Source organism: Oryzias latipes, chromosome 8 (genome assembly GCF_053564925.1).
Source record: "Oryzias latipes strain Hd-rR chromosome 8, Olatipes_Hd-rR_3.1".
Lineage (NCBI taxonomy): Eukaryota > Metazoa > Chordata > Actinopteri > Beloniformes > Adrianichthyidae > Oryzias > Oryzias latipes.
The window spans coordinates 21,743,893-21,754,217 of NC_136244.1; the positions used below are offsets into that span (position 1 = coordinate 21,743,893).

A 10,325-nucleotide genomic window follows, 5' to 3' on the forward strand; every position below is an offset into this window, starting at 1 on the left:
AACTTTAGCTGTTTTTCTTAGTCCAAATGTGTTTGAATTTCCGACTCCATGTGAAGTGTAGTTTACCTATTTGAGCACCAGAGGGCAGCAGAAGATCAGAACCGATTTACACACTGCAGACCAGAGATCCTGCCTTTGGAGGGTCTCATTGTCAAAAAATTGGGGAATCAAACCCTCTAGGATCTGAAAGAGCATAGAAAAAGTGTATATCATAGCTTCTAAAAAAAAAAAAAAAAAAATGTCTTCAGCAATTCACCAACCTTCAAGAAAAGTATTTTGTTTTATTAATTAGGATTTATTATACTAAAAGCACATCACAAATAAGGATTATTAAGTTTTTAGCATCAACATAAAAATTGTTTTGTTTGTTACAGATGAAATGTTGAGATAAACTTTTCTGAAATTAGGACACTTCAGACACTTTTGGCTGAATAAAAATGTCATATGGTATGTTGGATCAAGAAAATTCAATGTGATGTAGAATAAAACGTCACATGGATTATAAAAGTGGTCTTTGTGTTGGAGCCAATTTTTGCAAAAAAAGCTCCCACATTGGTTAAAATCAAAAGCAGCTTCGCTGATATTGTATGAAAACCCTTCCGGGTGCTGTCAAATATCATTTTGATTAATTATTTTTATGATGTAAAAGGACTTTACATCACATAAGGTTTGCAACAACAGTTTCTTTTTCTTCCTTTTTCTTTCAGAAAATCGTATTTATTTATAAACCTCTTCAACTGGCTGCCCATTGTTAAATGTTACTGTTTTCTTCTGCTACTGGGACAAAACTGTAAAGAATTTCCTGCCATTTTGTTGCGTTCCTCTTCTTCAGATGGCATCGGCTTGGCTGGGGTCCCAGGGTCTGCAGCACAGATAACAACAAGCCTTGACCCTTTGTAAAAAAATGTAAACTACATTCATTGTTGAAGCTGGTGAACTGGTTGACCTTCATGACAGCAAAGTCTGAGCTGAATGGTGCAAAGGTTTGCACAGGTTTAAATACATTTTTGTGTTAGAATCCTAACTTTTGAAAAGTTCTAACCCTACAGGCTTCAGTTGCTTCAGCAGTTCTAAACTATTCCAGCATGTGTGAGGACGTCTGAGGTCCAGTGTGTAATTTATTTGGGAAGCTTTGCTCCACATGTGACCCATGCTCTCCTTGTGGCCCAGTTATTACTAAGAGGTCCACTAAGTGTGTAGAGGTCTGGAAAAGAATTCAGAATGCCTCTTTGGTCAAACTGGTCCACATGACAAGAATAAATGAGCCTTTGAGGAACACAAATATCATGTGTGTGTACAACTTGTACAGTCTGATGCACTTAATGGAGGCAGCGGGTGCAGCACTCAGGTAAAGATTATGTAAGTCAAACTTTATTTTGGTCTGTTTTGTTTAAGGAAAAGTGACATTTATTTCTGATTTTAGTCCATTCATGTGCTCACCCTGGAGGGCTCAAGAAAAGCGATTTACAATGAGGACATGATGCAACTGTTGTGCCGTCATGACGCTGAATGGTACATGGTTTTGCAGAAGCAGACAGGATGCACAGTGTGAGAGCACTGAGTACAAATGAAACTGTGAAAATCTGCTGCGGCGAATGTGGTGAAACTCAGAAGTCACACTACCTGTTAACGAACACGGATTGAGCGTCTCTTTTTTGTAACATAGTTCAGTTTGAGTGGATCACCTTACTAGAAACACTTCTTGGCCTTTTAAGACTAAGCAAAGTTATTTTTAATCATCTGACAATGAAAGAAAGGTTAAATTCCTAGCATTCTTGCTAGATCTTTCGTGTCATCCTGGTATGAGGAACATTAGATTACTTTTTCCTCTGAAGGACAACCTGGAAAATGTTGTTTTTTTCCCTCTCAAAAAAGATATACCATTTGTGATCTTATCTGGAATGACACACTCATGCTGGTGTGTTCAAAATGTCAAATGACGGCAGGCTGATAGTATTGAAAACATTATAACTCAGAGAAGTTACTGTACTTTTCCGTGTGTGACCTTCCTCTCCAACAATGTGCCCATGTGTGTTGCAGTTGCACATAACACTGAAATATTTTAAAAAGGAAGTGGTAAAAATAGAAAGAATCTCTCCAGGTCTGGAAAACCCATCAGGACACGGAGGACAGAGAGATCCTACGTATTCCCATTTCTGTGAATTTCAGATGTATTTTTCCTTACAAAGCGCCAAATTTGAAGGGATGTTTGATGAATTATTCAGCTCCAGCTACCATAATGATAGTTTATTTAATAAAGGGGTAGAAGGAGTCTTTGAGAAATGTTTCTCAAGTTGTTACACTGTCCTGGTAAAATCATCATGGCTAAAACACATTGGGGATGTGTTAAAGTGTGAGTGGATTTGATCTACAGAGCAAAGCTTTATTAAACTCATATCTATAGCAGTGGATTTTTCTTTTTGAAAACAGAATCTGACTTCAATTATATTTGTGGGAGAAATAGGAATCGGTTATTTGCTGATGAAGCACATTGCTGTAAAGACATCCTGAAAAAAACACAAATTCATTAAATACTAATCATAACAAATTAACTTCTAAATGTAAATCGTGTGAACAGGAAAGTAACACAAGTAGTTATCTTATTTAGAAATACAAAACATTGTGGTTTGATCAAACAAATCTTTTTTTATTTCATTTACAATCTTAGAATTGAGCTAGAAGGATTGTGCGACAGGTTTACGACGCTCTATGACGGAATTTAGCCAAACACTATCAAGAAATCCTACACAGAGTTCTTAGAAAGTACTGGGGCTTCATAGGATTGATTTAATGACAGGAACTGTTGGCCAGTGGAAATTTGAGTGTTGACCCAAGAGCCGGACTTTGGACATGCTCGTTTTAAGACAAAAAATCTTAAATCTCTTGTTGAGTCACTTAATCTCGAACACACATATTGTCTTAAGCATTACCTCTCGTGTAACTTCTGTTTTATTTTTCCTCTACATTGTAAGTTATAGTTGTATTTGTGAATGGTGAGTTGTCACTTTTCGAACCTGATGTGCTTGATTTAGAGAAACTTGAAAATTGTATTTGACCTTTTTCCACTTAATCTTTAAGACACATTTATCCTAAAAATGTGTCATTAAAACAATTATGGTCTACAGATAGGAATAGTTGGACTGTTGTAGCTTTTAAAATCGCTTTTTGTGTGTGTGGAAAAAGTGTGTACCTAATTTTTTTTAGCAAAACAATTTATTTTCAGACATAATGTTTTCAATTACCTCAGTAATTAACCTAAACGTACGTTTTTACATTTTCAAGACTAATTTTTGTCTTATAAGGCCAATATGTCACAATTGATTTTAGGATACCTCACCAAGACAAATTGTCCTATATATTTGCAAAGCATTGGGAAAAAACATCTTGATTTCTATATTTTTTAACCTGTTTTGAGAAGGAAATTTATTCCAGATAGAGCCATTGTTCACTTACGTCCTGTTATTTCTGGACATGATATTTCAGTTAGTGTATATATCCATAGTTTAACAAAAATAATAACTTTAGAACCCTTGTAGACGTGATGCTCTTCATCAGCTGTAACCCTAAAGAGGCATTATTTGACCTGTTGTGGTCCACAAGACTTGCTTGCATAACAAAGCCCCTCAGGAAATGGTTGGGATTGTGTCATGGGAAATGGCTTCTCTGTTCTAAATCAGCTGGTAGAGACATTTTTTTGTTGTTGAGTACATCTTGTTCACTCTCTTTTACCTCATATTGAAGCCTGTCTTGTATTTAGGGCAGCAGAGTATTTTTTGCATATCTTTCACAGCCGTTCTATTGTAGGAAGTGTTTATCTTTCGATCATTTTTATTGAAATAAGAAATGCCGTAAGGTCTGCGGCAGCCCAGAATAGAAAACTTGTTCTGTGACACGATCCAGCTTCTTACATAACACAATGAAATTTGAAAATTCCAAATGCAGATACGATCGTTGGAAAATGCGGGCTCATCTTTCTAGTCTGGCAGAGAAAGTGAAAGACAAAAAATAGTTGAAAGTCTTGAGATGTGAAGATGTGTTAATAACTTAAGGAAGGTTCTAGTTAAACAGTTCTCAGGTATTTATAAATGCGTGAAAAGTTGTGAGATACACGTTTCAATGTTATTATTTTTGGTTTCTAGTGCAGCAGATGGTAAATTTCAAGCATTTATCAGTGGACTGAAGAAAAGATATTCAATTCTGAAAAGTGACTTAGCCACTTCCATGTTTAGTCAACACCTTTAAAAAGTCCTCAGCTACAATGACATGGAGGGTGACTGAAGTACTCTTACCGCAGACTGAACTTGAACCTCACCCTGTTACCTGGACACTCTTTGCTTATGAAAACACTGTCGCTGGGTGTGCAGACTTAACATGAATTGTGTTTTCGAGCATGTTCATTAGCCGAACAGCCTTTCCTTCTGAAGACTCAATATAAGCACACCGTGCTGCTTTTCAGCTGTTAACCTTCCCATTTGCATTTTGCACTTGCAGATGTCCTTGCCTCTGCTTCTCGGATGCTTCATGCACGCAGCAAACACACTTCCCCATAACTCTCGGGTGCATGTCGCTCTGCAAAAAAGGGATTTGCATGTTTAAGATGAGACATTTTATTCAAATAGAAGCTCAAAGGTGCTTCCATGCTTCAAAACGTCAGTTGGTAGGAAGCTTCGGGGAATAGGAGCGGCTGTAGAATTTTTGAAGAACAAATCCAAAGCACTGTTGTTGATTGCATTCCTCAAGTTTCAGTGCCTGTGGGGGGAGTTTTACACACCTGAGGCATGCAAACCTGGTACATATCTGTCATCGCAAGAATTCTTGTGGTCTCAAACTGTCATGAACAATAGATCAGATTTCCTGAACCCTTTTTTTCTGCTATTGTTATGAGTTCAGATTCTACCACACTCACACCGTTCAGTAGAAATCCCTGCCTCAACAGATACTACTTTCCCATTACTGAGTAGAAAAACAATGTTGTCCATCTTCATTTGTGACATTCCTACTCCTCTGTTTACTTTGCCGCCTCTGGTATTCCCATCTGCTGGCTTGTTTTTGCAAATGCTATGTTAAGTTAGAAATAAGAATTAATAACTATCATAGCAACTTGTTTTACAGGAACAAAACTAACCGCAGAAGCTAATTAAGTTCCTTCTTTTGTTCTAAGTCCTGCTGTAGTTTCTCTCAGTCTCAGCTGAATTGAGCTCCTAACTGCTTTTCTGTTTTTCGTTTGATTCTTGGTTTGTGTATTCCATTTATTTTTCAGATTATTTGACAGGGACCAAAGTTAGTCGATGGGCTGTATTTTTTCACGTGTCAAATCTGTCTTGCAAAAAACAAAGTGAAAAACAACAACTACAACATAAATATAAATGACAATTAGAAGTGTTTTTCAGCATTAAAAAAAAGTAAAACTACAATGTGAGTATAAATGAGCAATACAGTTATATGACATTATTAATGAGTAAAAAAAACAGCTGAATACTAAAGAACAGTAATAATTAATATAAACTTTATAAATTACCGTAATCAAATGTAAACAAAACACAATAGAAATAGTTATCAACTTTGTAGAATCAATCACAACACTAACAAATCCTTAGATTTGAGCCTGTGGTAGCTGTGGTACAGATATAAAAACGGACGACCCCTGATTGGAAAAATGTAGGTTTGATTCCCCTCTCTGCCTGCCCATGTGTCAAGGTGTCACAGAATCCCACATTGCTCCTGGTGGTTATAGGTTGATGCCAGTGTTAGGCAGCCAGCCACCATCAGTGTGATTGTGTGTGTGGACGAATGGGACTGTGACTGTAAAGCACTTTGTGCCTTCTAAATAGGTAGTAGTACACTATAGAAATATACAACATTTACTTGTGGACCTTGGGTGAACGTTTCCACTCAGACTTGGACCGTCACGGCACATGTAGGATGAAGCTAACAACAACAATGGAGGTCATCCAGCAGCTCAGTTTACCGCTTGGCTTTTGGTACTTCGTATATACAAAGCATTTAATGTCGTTTGAGAGAAGAATGAATACCGCCCCTTTCTTGGCACTTTCTTTTGCCGCAATGACCTTCAGCCTACCAACGGGTTTCAACAGTAGGTCCGCCCTAACCGGTCCATTCCATTTTTCTATGGACCTAAAACCAAAAGGAACCAAAAATTGTACAGTTTGGGCCGCCTTAGTGGGTCCATTTTATAGTTGAAACACTTAAAATACCACCCTGGACCAAACTATACCACTCAGTGGAAATGAGGCTTCATAGTGCCATGACTGGATTGGAAAATAGTCATGGGTATTATGTGTCTGATGCGTCATGATGAGCTACTTCTCAAGATGTTTTTTAAAACAAACTTTGTCATGCCAGTTCGCTGAAAAAAAAACAACTAAGGTTTGTTTATGTTAAACAAATGTCCAAAATACAATGAAAATAAAAATGATAATTTAAAGAATTCCACTTTTAAAGAACTGCTCGAGTTTGTATCTCACTTGCAAATAATTTTAAAAGCAAATCAAATTAGATTTGCCACTTAAAATTTGTTGTGTTGAAAAATAAAAATCACGTTAGGAACAAGTAATGAGCAGAAAAACTAAAAGAAACAAGCTAATGTCCTGTATAATGTGTCTTTCATCTCTTTCATCTGACGTCATTACCTCACATCAAGAAAAGCTTGGGGTTTTCTTGTTTGGCATTCATGTGCTTTCCTTATAAATACTTAGACTTTTTTCAAGTCTTCTCCCACTTTCTCACATATGTAAGTTAAAACTGATGGTGATTTGACCGCGCAATGATGTTGGTGAACTGTCCAGTATGCATCCTGGCTCCTGACCAATGATGGCTGCGGTGGGCTGTGGAGCAGCGTCTGGCTCTTATCCCTTCTCAGTATCCTTTCCTTCATTAATATTCTTGAAACCAGCGGTGGAATCCCTGCAGTGCTCTTCTATTTACTGTAAATTGTCCTACGTGACTTTCAAAGTCAGTCCCTGTGTGAGCAGCTCCTCCTGTTTTTCCATACACAAAATACCCGTCATATGTCATCTTTTGCTTCGTGATTAAAGGAGGGGTCAAAGGTCAAAATACTTTCTGACAGTGAAACATGGTGTCATGGTGATTCTGGTGAATTTCCCATGATTCCTTGTGGTAGTTGGGACCTTTAGATGACGTGCAAGGGTCAGAATAAAACTCTGGGAAACGTGCTGTGCTGCATGATCCTCTGAGAACATGAGCTGATTATTCCACTTTATCTGGGGCAGTATATGACAGCAATTCAACTCACTTTGTAATTATTACTAAGAATTTATATGGCTGTAATTTTGGTTTCGATTTGATGCTCCTGCAGAAAAGTTCCTAATTGTATGATTATAGCTGCTGCTCATGCGAGGAGATTTTTCCAGGGGCTTTTCTCACCCAAGGAAAATAAATTTAAGCTGCAAAAGTGACTCATGATAAGGATGGGCATGTCTAGAATGTCACAAGTTTAAAACCTTATACAGGCATCATTCTCAGCTGATGGGCGAGTCCGACTCCCTGCCGCATTCCGGCTCGTCTCAGTTTCTGCTCATCAGGTTGTTATGTCACTCTCACATTCCCTCCTTGTTTCACTTCAGGATGGTGGCAGGATGACGTCTTCTTGGAAGGGGTGGTGTCGGTGCCCTTCATTTCCTTCCAGTAAACAGGAAAAGCTTCATCAATTTTTGTTTCAAACTGACACAAGATTTATTTTTTTTCTTTACTTTAAAGACTCACTCTAGTGAAAATCAGGTTTTTTGGTGTTTTGGACATGTTCTTGTGGCATTTTTCTGATGGTGGAGGACATTTATTAAGACAATGAAGCTCAAAATCGCATTTCTGATTATTTCCTAAATAAAATCCTTTTCCTCATCTGAGCTGGCATCTGGGATCTAAATGTAAGCCTGAGACTATGTCTCTATAACTTTGTCACTGTCAGGTTTGAAAATAATGAAAGCATGACGACAAAAACCTAAATGATTTATTTGACCAAAAGATGACCGTACCAACTTGTTCTCTGTGGTGTGCTGGGGCAAGGATAATTTAGCCTATTTATTGGGAGGTGTTAGTTCTAATTTTACATGCAACTTTGCAAACTCCAACAATTGAAACAAACTGTGGATAAAGAAAAGTGGTTTATTGGGGGGATAAACCAACAAGAAATACCTTATTATTCGTTCCAGGCAGTTAAAAATATAAGGCTCTCTTTTTACTGCTTTCCTCACGTTGGTAGGCTATTTCCCAGAGCTAGAAGTGTACATTTCTACAAATAAGGAACGAAATATAGTTTTTATTTTTATGCGAAAAGAGATGTAACTTTAAATATGTGCTAAACAAAACAAGCTAACCAATTACCAAGTGGAATTAAAAAACCAAAAGGATGGAATTTCCACAAATTTTATATATATATTTTTTTTCATGTATTTTTCACAAGAAAGACAATGACGTGGGGTTGTTAAGTTCAATGTTAAGGGGATTTCAGTTTGCAGACATCTCATGTGTCTTCACTGCTGCTTCTCATTTAACAGGGATGCGGCAGCAGATTCCTCTTCCCTGACCTTGCGTCAGAAGTGGGATTCCTTAAGATCCACCATCTGCGTGCTGCATTCCTGCTTAGCCCGTGCTTTTTTGCCAATTGCCATCACAACGTTCACATGACACAACAATGCGACTCCCGCAGCCGCAGACAGTTGTTTCCTGTCTTCCAGCTGGACTGAGGGGTGTGAGAAACTCGTCGACTGAGATCAGAGTTATGGCCAACGAGGCGAATGGAAGCGCAGAACCAAATATCCTCATCCCACAGCCACAACCGTCCCCACTCCAGCAGGATGCTACGCCCAATTGGAGGAGGAGAGACAAAGAAACAATTCAGGGTCACTTAACACAAGAAGGCCTGTGTGTCACAAAAAGTAAGCTACGAATGAAGATAAGCCTTGTGGCCTGGGTGATAAAAATCGCTGCTTGTGTTTAAACTGGATGAGATGAAACAGGTGGAAACATTATAAACCAGAAGTAAACCTTTGGAATTGATTAGGCAGATTATGCTAAAACCCAACAGATGGCAGTAATCCTTGTCTTTACTTGTGGGGTTTCAGGCTTTTGAATTAGAGGAGGGCTTGTCAGAGGCAGGTGGCTCATCAAAGTATGAAGGAACGCCCTCAGCATAGTCATAGATGTGGGGTTGAAGGGTTAAAACTGTGTAAATTCACCCTGGACTCTTTCATTCTGGGGACAAAACTGCAGACATACTTCAATCTGCAAGTGTCTTTTCAAAAATATTTATTTTTATGATATTATTTCAGTTTTAACAAAGAAGTTAAACTTTTAGTCGATGTATCTTCTTTTTATCGAAGTTTTGGCTTTTCGGCAAAATAAATTTATAGAAATAGTCAAAGCCACGGGATATTGAGCAATGTGAGTCCAGATCTCAGTGCACAGTTATCACAGAGGAGAATGCTTTATAAAATGCTGCAGTTTGGATTTAAATTCAGATCTGGGAGATTTGGATCCTCATGAGATATCTTTGGTTGTTTATGTGCTTTCCTCCAATCCCAGCCTCTTAAATAATTTTTACTTTTGAGCCTCACATTGTTAAGAATGGTTAGATCTTTGCATGACAGAGCTCTGACTGATGAGGAGCCCCGTTGAGAGTCAAGCCTCTTATACACATGGACATCACAGGGGGCAGATACATGCTCTTGAAGGATGCCTAACTGTGACGCATGTTTTTGAACTGCAGGAGGAGGCCAGCGTGCCGGGAGAAAACCCACGCACACGCGAGATGAACATGGCGGTTCTACACCGAAACCAGCAGGGCCTTCCCGCTGTGATGCGACAGAGCTAACCACCTCACCGCCGTGCAGCCCCTTTTGACTTGTTTTGTAATTATGAAATCAATTCAAATTGTTTAATTTAATAAAGCACCATCAAATAATAAAAAGTAAAAAAGTTGCCTTCTTTGAGCAGGATCACAAAATATATATATTTTTAAAAGCATAATTTCCACATTTGTTCACAATAATCACAAAGTTTAAGAAATTTTAAAAGCTGCAAAAAAAAAGGTTGTGTCAAGCCGTAAATAAATCTGTCGTTAGTCGTTTTAACGTCTCACTCTGATTAAATTGTGTTTTTAATGTTTTTAACATGTTCTTGTGGCAGTTTTCTAAATATACAGGAAATATATCGATAAAACTAAGCTTAAAAACTGCTTTTCTAAGTATTTATTTATTCAAATTGCTGTGATTTAGGAGCAAATATATGAGAACATACAGTTTGAAAAAGAGTGTTATTTGACATTGAAAGTACGCTGAAAATGGGAG

The 10,325-nt window shown here is 37.9% G+C and overlaps 1 long non-coding RNA gene across 2 annotated transcripts; it reads left to right on the forward strand.

The window, feature by feature from the left end:
* The first annotated feature begins 7,588 nt into the window (after positions 1-7,588).
* LOC144994162 (uncharacterized) lies at positions 7,589-9,954 on the forward strand. Of its 2 annotated transcripts, XR_013657590.1 has the most exons (3): positions 7,589-7,904; positions 8,715-8,915; positions 9,746-9,954. It is a non-coding gene; the product is annotated as an uncharacterized LOC144994162 (long non-coding RNA). The 2 variants fall into 2 exon arrangements; XR_013657589.1 differs by lacking the exon at positions 7,589-7,904 and having other exon boundaries at positions 7,912-8,915.
* Positions 9,955-10,325: the final 371 nt, after the last annotated feature.